Below are 19,644 nucleotides of genomic sequence, written 5' to 3'. Positions count from 1 at the left end.
GATTGGAGACGCATCTTTTTCAAGGGGGGGTTCTGCCACATTTCTCTAATTCTGCTCCAATGTGCATTTAATTCTTTCTTGCTCTTTCCTCTCTTTCTTTTCTCAGCTGCCTTCCAGATAGTCCTTCACAGATGACCATAAAGGAACTTGTCCATTACGGTCACATGTCATAACAGTCATGAAAGCTGTAGTCATATAGCAAATGTGGCAGTTGTTAAGCAGAAGCCACTGTCATTAAGTGGACCCATGGTTCCCTCGTGAGAAATTTTTGTCCAAAAAAACGGAAGTACCCATTTTCAGCCAAACCCTTACGGTGACATGACTGAGGGACGCTATAAATAACTGTAAATACAGCGAGATGTTGCCAACCTCTGAAGACCGAAGGGTGGTTCCAACACTCAAAAAATGTTGAATCTGGTTCGCGAGTCCCCTTTTTTGGGTCGGTTGTGACTTCAACGGGTCACGAAGTGATCAGTTGTTTGTCAAGGACTACCTGCATAAGCAAACAATTTAGATGCATGCTTGGTGCCTTTTATCAATATGCCTAAATGATGCTGATGATTCTGGAGCCCATCCTAAACAGTTTTTAGATACAAAAGGCATCTTTAAAAAAAAAAAAAGATTGCCAGAATAGCAGTGTACAAGGCGGGCGTCTTGGCCAACGGTTGAGTTGGCGTGATTGAACGGCAAACTCAAGATATTCACCTGACTGGGAGAGAAACTCTCGGCAGTAGAATGAATGTGGCAAGAGGCAAGGGAGGACATGGGAAGGAGGAAATGGGCATGGAAAGAGAATGGCTCTTGAGTTCTGCTGGTCAAGCAATGAGTGTCTGGAATGACACCCATGGAGACCAGACTCGGGGGAGTGGGAGGAGAAGAACCATTTCCCCAGTATTTTAACTTAAAATATCACCACTGTGTACTGACCCCAAAAGCCAGGATATGTGTTTGCTTCGATCAGAATAATATCTTGGACCAGTAATGAAAGAGAGAGCCAATCTGGTCTAGTGGTGAAGGCATCAGGCTAAAAACCAGGAGACTGCGAGTTCTAGTCCTGCCTTAGGTGAGGAAACCAACTGGGTGAGTTTTGGTGGATCACCAAGAGACGGTGAGTTCTAGTCCTTCCTTAAGGATAAAAGTGAGCTGGGTGACTTTGAACCAATCACCAGGAGATGGTGAGTTCTAGTCCCTCCTTAGGTGAGGAAACCAGCTGGGTGACTTTCAGTGAATCACCAGGAGACAGTGAGTTCTAGTCCCACTTTAGGCATGAAAGCCAGCTGGATGACTTTGGACCAGTCCCTCTCTCAGCCAAACTCACCTCACGGAATTGTTGTTGTGGGGAAAATAGGAAGAAGGAAGAATGCTAGATCTGTTCACCACCCTTGAGTAATTTCTAAAAATAGTAAAAAGGTGGGATAATAATAATAATTAAAAAAAAAAACAGGCAGAAAGAGGAACATCTCCTATGAGCTAGAGAAATGGTTCTGCAGAAACAAATTGGTTTCAAGTCCCATTGGATGCTCCTTAGTTCAACTGGAACACAGATGCGTAACTCTGCCTTATAGGCTGTGTTTCTTGAAATATGAATGTCAGCTCCGGTGGTGGGATTCAAATTTTTTTACTACCGGTTCTGTGAGCGTGGCTTGGTGGGCGTGGCAGGGGAAGGATACTGCAAAACCCCTTCCCTCCCCACCCCGCTAACCTGCTTTCCAGCTCCGTTCTCCTGTGCAGGGCAACAACAAAAAAAAGACCCAGCGGATCAGCTGGAACTCAATGGGAGGCAGAGAAGAGATGGGGGCGGGGCCAGACAGAGGTGGCATTGGCCGGTTCTCTGAACGACTCAAAATTTCTACTACTGGTTCTCCAGAACTGGTCAGAACCTGCTGAATCCCACCTCTGATCGCCTCTAAGGAATGCTTCCCTTGCTTGGGATCAGGAGGGAAGGAAATCCTCTGTGCAAGGATCTGTGACATTTTTCTGTGCATCGTTTCCTCCGAGTTCAGATTCAATATTTTACTTTATGGTGTAAAGCATCACATATGCTCCATGGTGCTATATCAATTGCTATTATTAAGAGGTTACAGGCTGGTGTCTTAACAATCACAATTCTGTCTCAGGATTATAAGCGTAGTTTGCTCCCAGCCCTGGAAAAAAAAATCCTATCAGTGCCTTGGCAGGTCTTTTGTTTTTAAAATTTGGAATAGGCTTCCTTTTTCCCCCTTCTCTTGTGGGTAGCTTGCAAAAATCTCTCTTGGCGTTGATGGTTTGCCGTTTCTAATGTTTAGGTTATTTCTTGCATATCCGAACTTCATGACCATCAGAGTTGTCTGGCAGGGGGAGATTTTCAGAGAGAGAGAGAGAGAGAAAGTCTGCAAAAGACACTTTTACGATGTATTTAAAGTGCATAATTTTAATTACATTTCAATAAAGTTTCAATTTCAGCGGATGGTAGATCGCTTACCCTCTTGAATTACCCTGCAGAAGGAGTGTTGGGTTCTTCTGAAATCAGGAATCTGGTAGAACCTCTTCTGCCAACAAGTGCAAAAGGCACCAAGGTCTGTGGGCTCCCTCTCACTCCATCCACACATCTGATGAAATGAAGTACGGCGGCTCTCCCTCTGAAGCGGAAGGACTTTTTAAATAAAATCTGTTGCAAAACCAGCTACGCTCATGATCTTTGGCCAGGAGATGGCAGCATAGCCCAGCTTGGTTTAGGGTTCACCTAGTCAAGTTACTAAAGGGAGGTGGTGGCTCAGGGGCAAAGACGCTGAGCTTGTCGATCAGAAAGGTCGACAGTTCGGCGGTTCGAATCCCTAGCGCTGTGTAACGTTCCTTGTCCCAGCAGCTTCTGCCAACCCGGCAGTTCAAAAGCATGTAAAAAATGCAAGTAGAAAAGTAGGGACCCCTTTGGTGGGAAGGTAACAGTGTTCCGTGCGCCTTCAAAGTGCGCCTTCATTTAGTCATGCCGGCCACATGACCACGGAGACCTCTTCAGACAGCACTGGCTTGGCTCTTCAGCTTTGTGACGGAGATGAGCACCGCCCCCTAGAGCCGGAAACGACTAGCACGGACGTGCAAGGGGAACCTTTAGTCAAGTTTTTAACAGAATAAGACAACCACAGAGTTGGAAGGAACCTTTGGAGGTCTTCTAGTCCAACCCCCTGCTTGATTTGCACTTCCTGTGTGACAACCCAAAAGTTTTAAAATAACATAGGAACATAGGACTGCAACCTGCAAAACTGCTTGGACAATTCTAGGAAGGACAGTTGCTTTTCAGTGAGGTTGGGTCAAACTAAATATGTTCTTTAAAAAAAAACAAAAAAAAACCTCTAAGCTGACCTTGTCTCATCTCAGAGGTTGGTTAAACCTGCCATATACCTGAGTAAAAAGGTTGCCGGGGATTCCAGTAAAGACATCAGCTTCTAACTGTGATGGAGAAAATGTTCCAAAGTGGACATTGTGGTGTCAAAATGCAAACTCTGCCCTTTTGTACTTGTGCTCCGACCTTGGATGCGACTATCTGAGTCACAAAATTTGCATTGTGGTTGCAATGTTTTTGGCCCTTGAACTTCCTAATGGATGCCGAAGGCTAGACTGAAACGCACAATTCACCAGCGGAAAGACCTGCCTCTAAAAGTGGTGGGTGCTCCATCCCTGGAAGTTTTTAAGCAGAGATTAGACAGTCCTTTGTCCGGAACGGTGTTGGGTCTCCTGCTTGAGCCAGGGGGTTAGACTAGAAGATCTCCAAGGTCTTCCAACTCTGCTAATCTATTCTGTTGAAGTGGGCCTTGGAAAAAGCTAAGCAGGATCAGATCTACTTGGGGGTGACACTTGGAGATCCCAGGCTGTAGGTTGAACTGGGAAGTAAAAAGTAAACATGCCCAAGGAAAAGGCAAGAGTAGACTTATCCTACCCAAAGTAAAGTATGCAGGCCTCTCTACTTATTTATTAGATGTATTTATAAAGTCAGCACAAGTCGAATGTAGGTCAAAGAATTCTTTATCTTTACAGTAAGACACCTTTGGTTGACAGATGAGAAGTATTACAGGAAGGGTTCGAGGAAAAAAAGCAAACCACAGACTAAAATCCCACTACTCAGAGTAAATTAGTGGCAAATGTTAATATGTAAGCCATCCGTTCCTGCATGCCTGATCCTGATCCTTGATTGTTGAAGAAACATCTTAGAACAAGGGAGTTGAAGACCACTTCGATTTTTTTTGGCCCATGATAACTATGTGAAGATGTCCATGAAGCTACCAGCAGCTGAGGTCAAACTGAAGGCTTAAAAACCTATTCAGGGCCACAGGGAATGGAATATATTTGGTTTTGTCAGTATAGGAATATGAGACCACCAGACAAAACTAGGACTGCAGAATTAATGGCCTAGGATAGGGGGGGAAATCCCAGAAAACCTCTGTCACAACCCATTGTCAAGTAAAACGAACAGTTAGGGCCATGTAAACTCTCAGTTTGGGAGTATCGTGGGCTTTGATTAGTTTTTAGTCATCCACCAAGGTGAATATTGCTACTGGTAATCCTAAAAATCTGCAATCCCGTAATCCTAAAGCCAAAGACAACCATGCTGAAATGATAAAACTGGAGGCAATTTGAATAGTCTTTAATAGAAGTCAGGGAAAAATCCAAAAGGCCACGCCAAACCACTTCTGTATTGTGTCCATGCAAACTTTATGGACACAACCATCATCAAACTTAGAACTAGGAGAAATTTCCTGACAGAACAATCAATCAGTGGAAGAACTTGCCTCCCAAAGTTGTGGTTGCTCCAATACTGGAAGTTTTTAAAAAGATGTTGGATAACCATTTCTCTGAAATGGGTTTCCTGCCTAGGCAGGGGGTTGGACTAGAAGACCTCCAAGGTCCCTTCCAACTCTGTTATTCTATTCTAACTGTTGTTGAGTGCCTGGACAATGGAAACTCTTTCTGATCAGTAATCTATCCAAATCTCATCAGCGGATTTCCTCTTTTCTTTTCTTTTTTGTAATCATTTCCAACCACAGTCTGATCACGCATTATGTGATAGGAAGACAGAGTGAAGAACTGAAACCATAAAAGTTCATTGCAACCTCTCACTTTCTTCTGATGTTTTTCCTAATTGCAAAAGTTTCATATTTACATTGAATTTTTTTTTTTTTTGGGGGGGACATGGTTTCTCCTGCATTAAATTTACATATTCATCTATATATAATCTATATGCATACACACAAATGCAATATTTATAGCTACTGTTAGGAAGGATTTGATTCCCCTCAGCCTTCCCTCTGCCTGACATGATAAATGGTTTTCCGGTGCAGCCCATCAAGACAGGCTGGGCCTTCTCCCGAGTAATTTGGCAGATCTCCTTTGCGCTTGTCTTTTCACTGCCCTGCGTGCTCTCTAACACAGAAGGCAGCTCCTCCTCTTCCCTGACTTGCAAACTGTCCCCAGCTGAAGCCCCCTATAACTCTCTTTCCACCAGCTGTTCAGAGTCATTAATTATCCCAGTTCCTGACATGCCAGGAATGAGCTCATCCTCCCTCAAGCCCAAGGAAGAGTCAGAGGAGTCATCCAAGAGAGACATCACACAGATTTGGAGATTGCTTCCTCTTCCTGGTCTTAATTCCCAAGCAGTCCAAAGCATTTAAAAACCACCCAGCACTGTGTAAAGAGGCAGGTTAGACAGTTCCATCTAAGGATATCTGTGACAAAGACCTCATCCTCAAGAGCAATACCACAGCGGGAAGGAGAAACGTCATTATGGTCATGATTAACACTGTGGCAAGGATCACCAAGACAATTGTCCACGTTTCTAGGATGGTTTCCACCATGGCTTCCTTTCTCTTTGGGTTCCAGAATCTGTAAGAAGGGGGAAAGCTTCACAAAAGGTCCAATGATGTCATCACTCATACCTGACTGGGAATGGTCAGAATGTTTTCTTCTTGCTTGAATCACCAAGGGTGCCTTCTCCACCGAGATGATTTTTCAGAAATGCTGGGCTGCAAATCCCATAACCTTCATGCCCAGGAAATTAGACTAGAATCTGAGTCCTATGAAGAGAAATTGGTAGGACTGAGATTAATATCAACAGACTAGCTGGGGATATGATCACACATTCCAAAGCCAGGTAATCCTTGACTTACCTCCCCCACCAACTGAGTCCAACATTTCTGTTCCTAAGTGAGACAGTTGTTAAGTGGTGGTGGTGGTGGTGGTGGTAGAGGGGGAGGAGGAGGAGGAGGAGGAGAGGAAGAGGGAGAGGGAGAGGGAGAGGGAGAGGGAGAGGGAGAGGGAGAAGAAGAAGAAGAAGAAGAAGAAGAAGAAGAAGAAGAAGAAGAAGAAGAAGAAGAAGAAGAAGAAGAAGAAGAAGAAGAAGAAGAAGAAGAAGAAGAAGAAGAAGAAGAGGAGGAGGAGGAGGAGGAGGAGGAGGAGGAGGAGGAGGAGGAGGAGGAGGAGGAGGAGGAGGAGGAGGAGGAGGAGGAGAGGGGAGGAGGAGGAGGAAGAGGAGAGAGAAAGAAAGAAAGAAAGAGAGAGAGAGAGAGAGAGAGAGAGAGAGAGAAAGGAAGGAAGGAAGAAAGTTAAGTAGCTTTTGTTTTGTTAAGTTTTGTTAAGTAGCCTGTGTGTATGTATTTCACATTTCATGTGACCTGGGACACATAATGCCCTTGGGATCTTCCCCTTCCTTCCTGTTTGATTTGACCTTTTGAGTTATTGTCAAGAACCAACTGAGCAAGATTGTTCCTCAGAAGGTTATCCTTACCACCTGAAGCAACCATGCAAATACTACTATGGCAACATGTAGTTTCCAGTTGCCTTTTCATGCCACATCTTCAACTATGTCACATCTGTATCATGTGGAGGTCTTCATGTTGTGACGAGCTTTTCCAGAAGCTGAATTTTGTGACCCTCATATTCTGTACTCTTCCATATTTCCATTCATTGTGAGATTGAAGCTGCCAGGTTACAAGTACATCATCTTCAAGTACATCATCTTAGACTAGATGACCTACAAGGTCCCTTCCAACTCTGTTGATCTGTATCTGCATCTACCTCTACAATTTCATTGTAGCATTAATTTATATTTTGGTGGAGGGTAATTGGGGTTTTTTTTCCAAGAAGCCAAAAAGATTCTGGAAATGTTCATATCTCTTTCTCTCATGTAAGGAATAGGATGATGTCCTCAAGACAGAATTTGAGGAGAATTAGTAGGACACACATCAAAAGTCTGCAATGACCCTGTTGGGGAAATTGGTCATGCCATCCATACCTTCTGCCAGTCCATTACATTTCTCCTTCCTCATTTTTAAAAAATAATTGTTTACCCTTCCTAACAATGAACATTATCTAAGTAAGATACTCATGTAGTCTTCATTAAATTCATTTTCAATTTTTTCGCCCACCCGGAAAATTTTGTCCCAAAGCATTCCAACAAATTTTCTCTGTCTGGATGTGGCTTTTGGGTTCTAGGTGTTGTTTCCACATTCAGCAAACTTGCTGTTGGTACATGGTGCTGCCTTCAGAGTAAAACATAGAAAACATATCTTACCAACCAAGATGATTAGGGGATTGGAGGATGAAACATACAGTGAACGGTTGCAGGAACTGGGCTTGGCTAGTCTAGTGAAGAGAAGGACCAGGGGAGACATGAGAGCAATTTTCCAATATTGGAGAGGCTGTGGGGATGCACCCACCAACTTACATTCTCTATTATTTCAATATTTCAACAAAATTGACCTGAGGAACACAAAGTGAGACCATTTACAAAACATCCTCTGTGCTATTCCAAAAGGGCAGAGCCTTTGTAACTCCTAGTGGTTTAGGGGCTATAAGGAAAGAGATGTTTCTCCTCATTTCAAGTGCCAAAAGAAAAAAAAGAAAAAAGAAAAAAAATCTTTTTTATTTTATTTTATTGGTTTTTAAAAACAAACATAAACAAAGAAAACATAAAAACATCAAGAGAATATTGATGAAGAAAGAGTTAAGCAGTACTTACAGAATGCTAATTTACCTCAGATACCTAAAGAGACTGAAAAAATGTTAGAAAGCAACATAACGATGATGGAGTTAACTGAAGTACTCAAGAAGCAAAATAATGGAAAGGCACCAGGCCCAGATGGACTTCTGGCAGAATTTTATAAAACATTACAAGAATCGTTGAATCTTCCATTGCTAGAAGTTTTGAATGAAGTTATGTTAAAGAAGAAGATACCTAAATCATGGTCAGAAGCCTATATTACACTTATCCCTAAAGAGGAGACCGACCCATTACAAATTAAGAACTATAGACCCATTTCTTTACTAAATGCAGATTACAAAATTTTTGCTTCAATATTGGCAGAAAGACTAAAAAAATATTTAAATAATTTTATCCATCCTGATCAAAATGGATTTCTGCCAAAGAGACAAATTAAAGACAATATGAGAGTAATCTTGGACACCTTGGAATACTACGAGGCACATCCTGAAAAACAAATGGCTCTGATATTTCTAGATGCACAGAAGGCATTTGATAATGTGAATTGGCGATTCATGTTATTACTGTTGCAACAGATGGTTTTGCTAGAAAATCCATCCAAGCAATAGAAGCTATATACTATAAGCAAACGGCAAAGGTAATGATAGAGGGAGAGCTGACAGACTCTATTAATATAAGAAAAGGAACAAGACAAGGGTGCCCACTATCACCTTTGTTGTTTGTGTTAACTTTGGAAGTGTTAAACAGAAATATTAGAGATGAAAAGAATATAAAAGGAATGAAAATCAAAAAGGAAGAATTTAAGCTGCAAGTATTTGCAGATGATCTGGTTTTCATTTTAGAAGACCCTTTAGAAACAGCATCAAAATTGATAGAAAAGATAGAGACATATGGAAAGGTGGCTGGTTTGAAAATAAATAAAGATAAGACAAAGATTTTGACAAAGAATATGCTATTAAGACAAAAGGAAGAACTGGCAGACCTATTGAAAATTCAAGTCACGAATAAGATCAAGTACTTGGGGATATATTTGACAGCAAGATGTAGTACATTAAAAGAGAATAATTATATTAAACTTAAACAGCAGATAGCGCTAGATTTGGTGAAATGGGAAAACTTACAACTCTCACTAATAGGGAGAATCTCAACAATCAAGATGAATATATTACCCAGAATTTTATATTTGTTTCAAACAATTCCAATTAGGCTTGGAAAAGACTATTTTGAAGATTTAAATAAAATTGTGTTGAAATATATATGGCAAGGTAAGAAAGCGAGAATAAAGTTAAAACTTTTGCAAGATGCTAGAATTAGAGGAGGATTTGGTTTGCCTAATTGGGAATTGTACTACCAAGCTACAAATCTGATGTGGGTTAAGGAATGGATAACACTAAGAAATGCTAGATTGTTGACATTAGAAGAACATGATTTGTTGTTGGGGTGGCATGCTTTTTTATGGTACAAAGGAACTAAAACACAGGGGTATTTTAGAAGACATTATATACGGGAGTCTCTGTGGTTAAACTGGGAGAAGATTAAAAGACAATGTTATTTGAAAATTCCAGTCTGGTTATCGACTATTGAAGCATTCTCGTATTCTATAATATACAAAAAGGAACAAACAGTTAGATATGGTGAAATACTGAATGAAAAGGGTGAACTTAAATCTATGCAAAAACTAGAGGAACAAGGTATAAAGATGAATTGGTTTTCATATGCGCAAATACATTTTAAAGATTTTAAAACAGAAGGTTTCTATGATAAACTGACTGACTTAGATAAGATTTTGACAGGTACTGATGAAAAGGTGATTAAAAAATTGTATGGATATCTATTAGAAATTAAACTAGAAGAAGAACAAGTTAAAGAAACTATGATTGCTTGGGGGAAGAATTTTGGATATGGGATTGATTTAGAGAAATGGCAAAAATTGTGGTCTCAAAATTATAAAATGACAATGTCAACAGCATATAAATAAAATTTGTATAAGATGTTTTACAGGTGGCATTTTCCCCTGACAAGAATAGCAAGAATTTTCAAGAATAAATCCAAAAAATGTTGGAAATGTCATTAGATACCTGGCTCATATTACCATATGTGGTGGACTTGTGCGGATGCTAAAAAATACTGGACTAAAATCCACATGTGGTTGGAAAAATGGCAAAAAAGCATATAGATTTGAAACCAGAAATATTTTTATTGGGAATTTTACCTGAAATATATAGTAAAGACTTGAAATACCTGATTGTGAATGTATTAACAGCGGCTAGGATTGTATTTGCTAAAAACTGGAAAAATGAGAAAATATCATCACAGGAGGAAATCATTAAGAAAATATTGGAATGTGCTGAAATGAGTAGATTGACATTTGAAATTAGAGAACAAGATGATAAACAATTTTATAAAATTTGGGATCTTTTCTATCAATGGTTAGACAATAAAGTACAGTAATGAAATATGTAGATTTTTAGAAAATAATAAATATATAAAGATGTATTTCTTTCTTATTATAACTACAAAATGATATTAGGATAGATTTGGGATGATAATATGAACTGTTATAAAATAAATTAAGTAAATTATGGTTATCTTGTAAAACATGAATGAATAAAAGTATAGTCAAATGATTGATTAATAATGATACTAAGGTATTTAATTTTTGATTGACAATACGAGATTATATGTAATGTAATTGTAATTGAAGACTACGAAATGGAAGCACAAAACAATTTGTAAACCAGCCAGCACACTGTATGTACACCTATGGAAGATAGCTTGATGTTTTTATGTTTTGTTTGTTTATGTTTGTCTGTTTTTTAGAAACCAAAATTCTTGATAAACCAGTTCTCTCTCTCTCTAACAAAAAAAGAGAGAATCAAGACTGCCCAATCAACCTGTCATTTCAACCATTTCTTAAGCTTTAAAGAACTTGAGCTATTTCTGGAATCTCTGTCACAACCAGGTGACTCATTTTTCTTCTAATAGTGGGAGAAGAAAATAAAAAGGGGAAAAAAGAACATTCTTGATGAATGTTTTGGGGTGCATGCCTATTTATCAGGTGACAGATAGATAGATAGATAGATAGATAGATAGATAGATAGATAGATAGATAGATAGATGATAGATAGATAGATAGATAGATAGATAGATAGATGAGAGATAGATGAGAGAGATGAAAGAGAGATGATATAGATTAGAGATAGATAGTTAGATAGACAGATGAGATAGATGACAGACAGTCAGACAGACAGATAAACAGTCATAGTATCCCAGATTTAAATGTCTATGGAGATCCTCAGTCCTCCAGGTCATAGTTGTCCCAAAGGTGCTTTTTTTCCAAGAGGCAACTGGACTTTCTTTGTTTTTCTTTGCAGACGTTTCACTTCTCCTGCAAGAAGCTTCTTCAGCTTGTAAGAAGCTTATATTCTTACATTTCAGATGTAATATTTGCCCAGGAAATGGCCTGCTTGCCAAGAAAATGGCCCGCTTACAAGCAGTTTCATGAAGTAGGTACTCTCCAAAATGTACCACAGTAGAGTTTCTTTCTCCTCTGGCTTTTCTCAAATTACAAAAATTCAGATTTTCTTTTGGCATAATGACCAAACCTTTCCTCTGAGTTGAGTTGTGTATTTTCCAGAGGCCTGACATGTCACCCTTTTTTCGTTTCTAGCTCCTATACTTAGCTATTTTTCAAGTTCATATGAATTAGAATGGAATGTAGCATCTCTCTCTCTCTCTCTCTCTCTCTTTCTGTCTGTCTCTGTCTCCCTGTCTCTCTCTGTCTCTCTGTCTGTTTCTGTCTTTCTCTGTGTCTGTCTGTCTGTTTGTGTGTGTGTGTCTGTCTGTCTGTCTCTGTCTCTGTCTCTGTCTCTCTTTGTGTGTGTGTATGTCCCTCTCCCCCCCTCTGTCTCTTCCTCCTTCCCTCCCTCTCTTCTCCCTCTGTCCTCCCTTTCCACCTACATGGATATTCTACTGTAGAGAGATATGAAAGTCCAGATGTTTCTGATTTTTTTTTTTAATGTTGAGAAGGACTTTTATTATACAAAACCTTAGCATAATGTTTTCAACTCTGAAGCCAGTTGGAAAAACTTCAGAATCATTTGTTGCCATGTCAGCAGGCCACCCTAATTGCAGCCACTCAAAAGGGCTTCTCTGACATGTGTCTTTACACATAATATCTGTGGTGCCAGAGCCCCTGGGGGCCATTTGTTTACCTTTGTAATTGATTTTTGCCTCTATGTGTCCTTGCTAAAAAAGGATCAATTTCTTTTGTTTGCAAACTATGTGCTAAATGGTTTTTTAAAAAAACCACACAAGGAGGAGCATCATCAGGTTATTTTATTTCTGAGGAGTGAAGGATGAACAGAATTTTTGTTAATTGATGGCCCAGTGAATTCAGAGGAAATCTGGAAAGAACAGTCTTGAGCCAAGCTGGAATTTTCAAGGTTGTTGGCACTATTTAGAAGTTGGAAACTTGCAAAAAATTTAAAGGGATACCAGAAGTATTCCATGGCTCATGTAAATATGCATTACAAAAGTTTGGAAATGAACAAGTTAATTCCTTGGAGAGGTTTTTTTTTTTTTTTTTGCCTTTTTAAGAACTGGTTTGCTTTATGGCCTCTCTTTCCCTTCTAAGAATCCAGATTATCAATGGGTTTTGTAGAATTCTGTGAAATGTGCATTATTAATTAACTTCCAGAACGCACTTCTGGAAATAGAAGTGTGTGAGTGTGTGTGTGCAATAGAAGATATCTCTAGCTCAGGATTGAACTGTAGGGTTTTTGATGCTCTCTAAGCTTGGATGTCTTCAAGCAGACATTTCATTACCAGACTAGGTCATATCATGAGTCTTTATGAGTTTGGGGTATGGTGTGGAAGTAGTATGGGGGATGGGGTGTTTGTGCAGTCGCAAGGTGAGGAGTGTCCTTGAGGAAACTACATATCCCCCTCACAGGGATGATGTTAGCTAGTTGGGTAATGAAAAGTCTGCAAGCAAACAACCAAGCACAGAGAGCACCAGGGACTCCCTATTTATATAGCCAAGATGATTGAGATAGATTAGATAAATAGATAGATAGATAGATAGATAGATAGATAGATAGATAGATAGATAGATAGATGATAGATAGATAGACAGACAGATGCTAGCTAGCTAGATGAGAGATAGATGATAAGTAGATTTGGAGCAATAATAGATATTATAGATAGTAGTAAAGATGAGAGATGAGAGAGAGAGAGGGAGAGAGATAAATAGAAGTAGAGATATAGATAGATAGGTGATAGACAGAGACAGACAGATAGTAGATAGATAGATAGATAAATAAATAGATAGATATAGATATAGATAAATAAATAGATGATAAATAGACAGAAAGTCAGATAGAGAGAGAATGCAAGCTTTTCTTTTCCTGAACAAGCAACTACCTTTAAATTTATTTAAATTTAAATTGATAAAGTACAGTTCTTACTTGGTTATGATAGCAGGAGAATAAATTAGTGTACTCTTGAATAAAGCCAGGAAGTTTAATCCTTATTTGTCAAACAGGAGGTAAAGAGTGGTCAAAGACCTTCTGAATAGTGTCCTCTCCCAAATGGCTTTTTTTTTTTTAATTTTGAGGCAAAAACATCACATAGATTAAAAAAAACAAAGCAACCTCTATGTGGAACTTCCAAACATATTTCCCTTGATTTTCAATTGTCACAGGAGACAGACATTTGTCAGGATTATGAAGGTGTTCTTCGTTTGGAACTGTTTGGTTAAGTCCATTGTTCTGACAGTTCTCAGCTAGAGAGAGAGAGAAAGAGAGAGGGAGAGAGGGAGGAAGAGAGAGAGAGGAAGAGAGGAAGAAAGAGAGAGAGAGAGAGAGAGGAAGAAAGAAAGAGAGAAAGAAAGAGAGAGGGAGGAAGAGAGAGGGAGAGAGGAAGGAAGAGAGACAGAGGAAGAGAGGAAGAAAGAGAGAGAGAGAGAGAGAAGAAGAAAGAGAGAGAAGTAGGAAGAAAGAGAGTGGGTGTATGAAGAAAAAAAAAGAGAGAGAAGGAATCAATAGGTGTCACAAAAAGATCAGTTGTCACATGTAGGAAGACTTCCAGAATGAGTTTCATTACACATGTTTGGCTGTAGCATTTGGTCAGCCTACTGAAGCCAGGGAAATTTCCATTTGAGTCAGTTCTAGAGAAGTGTAAGCTTTCCAAATGTTGAATTTTGGAAGAGATAATATTACAGATGATCTTTGAAGTGCAGCTGAATTACATTCAAACACAGGGATATACCTTTGAAACCAAATAAGGTGTTTTAGCAAATGTGGCTTCCAGGCAACTCTTAAGATAATGGATGTTAGTAAAAGATAATGGATGTTAGTTTGCCTTGCAAAATGCTTAGCAGAATGGGGTTGATCATCAATTATTTTTGCTAAAAGACATTTTGTTTGTGTCAGATCTTGTTTGGAATAAATAAGGAGAAAAACGGCACATGGATTTTCCCTGTAAACTGAATATTATGAGACAAAGCAGATGGCTAAGCTTTGCATAAAAATCCAAAGAGACCCAGAAAGAGGTGGAAAATGATATTATTTTGTCTACATTTGATGTCGCTTGAATGACAGGCCTGCTGAATCTTAACAACATTTCCTTAACAAACAAATCCTGTCTTTGCTCTAAAGATTTTAAAAAAAGAAGAACAAAAAAACAGAATAAGAGGTAATATCTACCAATTTGATGTCCTAGATTAGAGCAGAGGTCTCCAAACTTGGCAACTTTAAGACTTGTGGACTTCAACTCACAGAATTCTCCAGCCAGCTGGCTGAACAATTCTGGGAGTTGAAGTCCACAAGTCATAATGCGGCCAAGTTTGGGGACCCCCATCCTAGAGGGAGAGAAAAATAAAAACAAAGTAATATACTGAAAATACCCCTATTTTTTTAAAAGAGGTAATATGCTTGTGATTTGTGTAAATTTGGGAGCGAAATCTTGGGCCATAGAAATAAAATATTACTAGTTGCTAAGAGATATCTAAAGGCACCCTTGATGGGAAAATTGGCAGTTACATCCGTCCCAAATTCTGTAGTGCAGGGGTTCCCAACCTGGGGGTGCGAGACGATATTCCAGGGGGTGCGAGAAAAGTCCAGGTAAATAATAGGATATTGGCTATATGTTGGCATTTCTATTTAATATGCAATGGATTAACTTTGTTTTCATTTTAGAGTTAAGTATCTTTATTTAGTGGCCGTCACATACATAGCTGAAAAGATTCAATCCTACCATATATTTAACGCGTTCAGTAGTTCCTAAAGTCTAAATTTCAGGGGGTGCGAGGTTCGAGTGAAATTTCTTTAGGGGTGCGGGGCGAAAAAAAGGTTGGGAACCACTGCTGTAGTGTATTATTTTACTTCTTTTTGTATGAACATATTCATATTTCTTTAAATTGTTGTATATAAGACAAGGCATAGATACGTACGTCAGGATCCAATCAGTTCCCTTGCTAAAATGTTTGTCTAGGATTAGGGAGGCTCACCATCATGTGAGTGAGGATCTTGGAGTCTTAGTAGACAGCCAATTAAATATGAGCCAACAATATGCAGTGGCAACCAAAAAAGCCAATGCAATCCTAAGTTGCATTAACAGAGGGATACAATCAAGATCAAGAGAGGTACTAATACCACTCCATAAAGCCTTAGTAAAACCACACCTAGAGTACTGCATGCAGTTTTGATCACCACACTATAAAAAAGATGTTGAGACTCTAGAAAAAGTGCAGAGAAGAGCAACCAGGATGATTAGGGAACTGGAGGCTAAAACCTATGATGAACGGTTGCAAGAACTGGGCCTGGCTAGTCTAGTAAAGAGAAAGACAGGGAGACATGATAGCAGTCTTCCAATATTTGAGGGAGTCAAGCTATTTTCCAAGGCACCCGAAGGCCAGACAAGGAATAATGGATGGAGACTGATCAAGGAGAGATTCAACCTGGAAATAAGGAGGAATTTCCTGATAGTGAGAGCAATCATGGAACAGAACAGAAGTTGCCTTCAGAAGTCATGGGAGCTTCATCACTGGAAGCTTTTGGGTGGGGGGTTGGATTAGATGACCTACAAGGTCCCTTCCAACTCTGTTAATCTGTTAGATGTCCTCTCTTATCATTGGAAGTTCTCTGATTACTTTGGACATGCCAGCCTCACATAGTTGTTGTGGGAACCAAATGGAGATTTTCAAAATGCTACCTTGTGATCCTGGAGAAAATGCAAGACAGAGTTCTGATCCCATAAATGAATCAAGAAATAAGTGATTGGCTTTCACTGGTCACCTACTTTAACTGGGACCCTCCAGATGGCATGAAACTGTCATTCTCAGCCACTTGAATCCCTAATGCCTACACTGATAGAACTTGGAAGTTCTACCAACTTTTAGAGGTTTCCGTTTCTTCACCCTGTGCTTGAATTATATAAAGCATTGTTCACCCTCTTCTGTTTCCACTCCTGGATGATGAATTTGCAATTCCAATCAGAAGGGGAAAAAGTAAGAGGACTGCAAACACAAAAGAGCAACCCAATGAGGTATATCTTACCAAGCAAAACAAACAGGTGGGAAATGGGTCTGTGTAACCAGCTGTGTTTACAATAAAAGTACTTTTGTGTGCCAGTTGATGTTTCATGTCTGAGCTTTTCATCACCTGTTTTCCCTTTCCTCTTTGTTTATTTATAGGTTGGGTTTTTTTTGCAGATGGTTGTAGAAGAAAAAGGGAAAATCCAGATCTTGTGTTTAGGTACCACAGAAGATTGACAGCTGTTAGAAATGGATGATGGGAACTGAGGTTTCTGTTGTTCAATCTAAACTCCATTTGTTTGTGATCCCATCTATAATATCTTCTAATCAGCCTTCTTTCTTCTATGGGGTTGCCATGTATTTAGGAAACACTCAAATTTTTCCCCCTCCAATTAATGGCAATCCCTGGTTATATTTTTTGTAGGGGAATTTAAATAATCAAGGAAGTAAAGAAGACAATGATCAAAGGTTGTAGAGAAATCACAAGAGTAAAGTCATCGGAGACACAGAAATTTAATAAATAAAAATAAATATTCAATAAGGGCTCTTGTGCAAGGTTGATTTTCTAAATTACACCTCTTAAGGTGTAGATCAAACAGGCAGGTCGATTTGATCCAATGCTTCAGATTGATTAGGTAATTTGGATGGTTGTCAGTTCAGCCACAGACAATATTTTTTTCTCATCCGAAAGTGAACTAGAAGACTGAATCGAAGATGAAGTGAATTGAAGTGAATCTAAATATTTTGCTTTCACCGACTCTTCCCTACCAGCAAAACTGACTGGCTTTAGTACTAGTGACCCATTTAAAGTGCAAAAAACTCTTTGAATCTTTCAGCCGCTCTGTACAAATCACCTCTAGTTTCTTTTCAGATCAGGTAAATAACCTTTAATAAATAAAATAAACCTTTGACATTCCCCTTCTTTTAATAGCCGCAGCTTAATACAGAAATTTGAGGGTGGGAAGGGATTTTCCAAAAATCTGACCTACTAAATAATTCTCTCCAGCAACCTTAGGAAAGACAAAGATATTTTCATTTTTTAACATTATACAGATTAACAGAGTTGGAAGGGACCTTGTAGGTCATCTAGTCTAACCCCGCCCAAGCAGAAGACCCTACACCATTTCTGACAGATGGCAGTCCAATCTCTTCTTGAAAGCCTTCAGTGATGAAGCTCCCACAACTTCTGAAGGCAACTTCTATTCCATTGATTGCTTGTTCTCACTGTCAGAAAATTTCTCCTTATTTCTAGGCTGAATCTTTCCATGATTGGTTTCCATCCATTATTCCTTGTCTGGCCTTCAGGTGCCTTGGAAAATAGCTTGTCCCCTTCTTCCTCTCTGGGGCAGCCTTTCAAATATTGGAAGACTGCTATCCTGTCTCCCCTGGTCCTTCTCTTCCCTAGACTATCCATGCCCGGTTCCTGCAACAGTTCATTGTATGTTTCATTCTGCACTCCCCTCACCCTCCTGGTTGCTCTTCTCTGCACTCTTTCTACAGTCTCAACATCTTTTTATAGTGTGGTGACCATTTTGAGGATGGACCGTGTATTTCTTCCAAATGGAGCATTTGGAAAAGAAGATGCTTGGTTCCCATTTCCATACTTCAAAAGTTGATCTAACCCACAGATAAGACTAGATGAAGCAGCTGCTTACCTTCTGTCCACCTGTTTCACCTTTTAGATAGAAGAAAGGTGTCTGTAACCACTCCAAAGGTGTTTTTTTTTTCTGTTTCCATTCAGGCTGCTAAGCAGGACAAAACTTTCCCCACCTCTGAAGGACGTTATGCTCCATCTGGGTAATAAAGCCGTACAAATCCAAGCAAGCCTTCAGACCGATGAGCCAGGAAATAGCTGTCATAACCATACTAAACAGGTAACTCCAGTGCTTATACTGTGCCACCTCCCACCTGGTTCTTAAAGGGACACAGTCCCTTTTCCCCTCTCCCCAGACTTCATCATGAATATTTCAGGCTGCTTCTACCCCAGTTCCTCCTCAGATGTTCAACATGGTCGGTCGTAATGACAATACCCCAGATAAGTGGTTGCTCCAACACACCCAGAGTTTGACAAGAAAGACAAATGAAGCATTTGTTAACCCTAAAGCTTATTGGTCATGCAAACGGTTTGGATATTGTAAAAATAATTGCTGTGGTGATTAATATCAGCCTGTGGCCTTCTGTTATTATCCATTAACATAGTCCCTGCTTACAGCCCTTGGAGTTTTCCCAGGACTGGCACAGCTAAACATTTCTAATAAACACTCTATTTTCCAAGAAAATAACTGTATTTAATAAGGTGACCAACCGTCCTCCTTTAGGGAGGACAGTCCTTTTGTAAGTTCTGTCCTCCCTCAAAAAGTGTCCTCCTTTTTGATATTTGAAGACTAATCTGTAAATCTTTGTATTTGATCGATGCCGATCCGATCCGTTGTGTGTGTTGTGACATATTTGTATTTGACATGACGATTCGTCAAGGCTTTGTACAGTGCAGCGAGATGCGATTATGAGATGCATGCGCTATGCAGGAGAATTTTGTTTTGAGAGAGTGTGCCGTGCACAAGTTGCTTTGTTTTTTTCCCCTCAATTTATTTGTGTCCTCCTTTTCATTGTAAAAAAGTTGGTCACCTTATATTTAAGCACCTTAAGATAGCAAAAGTCTTGCCTTCCTTGTGCTTTTTCAGATGTTTGTGAAAGCAGGGAGTTTGCATCAATTCTTGGCTTTGATCATGTTATCTTTTTTAAAAATCAGAGTGAGGAATAGTTCTCGGACTGACCTATTGCCACTGGCACTTTGTGCTTCAGGGTTTCATCCTGCCTCCCAAGCTCTTAAGCATCTACATGAAAGCAATGGGTGGGGGGACATCCTCTGGAGTGAGATGTTAAGAGGTGTGCAATTGATACCTAGCAATTGGTATCTTTTATATACCTGGGAAAGCCAATCAAAATGGAAAAAAAAAGAGAAGGTTAGAATATTTCGGACATTTGATGTGACACCCGGAAAAATATGCCATATTCACTTAATCCTCCAGGGAAAGATTGAAGGCAAACGAGATCCAGGAAGAAGAAGAAGGACATCGTGGCTTCAAAATCGAAGTCGTCAGAGTGAAAAACATTCGGAAGTCACTTTTTTTCAGTGCCG

At 39.6% G+C, this 19,644-nt stretch overlaps 2 long non-coding RNA genes across 2 annotated transcripts in view; one reads left to right on the top strand and one right to left on the bottom strand.

Annotated features, from left to right (window-relative positions):
* LOC148130804 (uncharacterized) overlaps positions 1–2,661 on the top strand; it is an 83,947-nt gene extending 81,286 nt beyond the window's left edge. Inside the window, exon 2 of the long non-coding RNA XR_015749327.1 lies at positions 1,814–2,661. This is a non-coding gene — a long non-coding RNA (uncharacterized LOC148130804). The remainder of the gene's footprint in view (positions 1–1,813) is intronic.
* Positions 2,662–3,312: 651 nt separating this feature from the next.
* LOC113419146 (uncharacterized) lies at positions 3,313–19,432 on the bottom strand. Its single transcript, XR_003371863.2, has 2 exons — positions 18,161–19,432; positions 3,313–6,044 (listed from the first exon to the last, which is right to left on the bottom strand). It is a non-coding gene; the product is annotated as an uncharacterized LOC113419146 (long non-coding RNA).
* Between the last annotated feature and the right edge of the window lie 212 nt (positions 19,433–19,644).

Source organism: Notechis scutatus, chromosome 4, assembly GCF_049901735.1.
Source record: "Notechis scutatus isolate UNSWTSFEM ecotype Mainland chromosome 4, rNotScu1.2, whole genome shotgun sequence".
Lineage (NCBI taxonomy): Eukaryota > Metazoa > Chordata > Lepidosauria > Squamata > Elapidae > Notechis > Notechis scutatus.
This window is presented reverse-complemented; position numbering and strand designations above follow the sequence as displayed.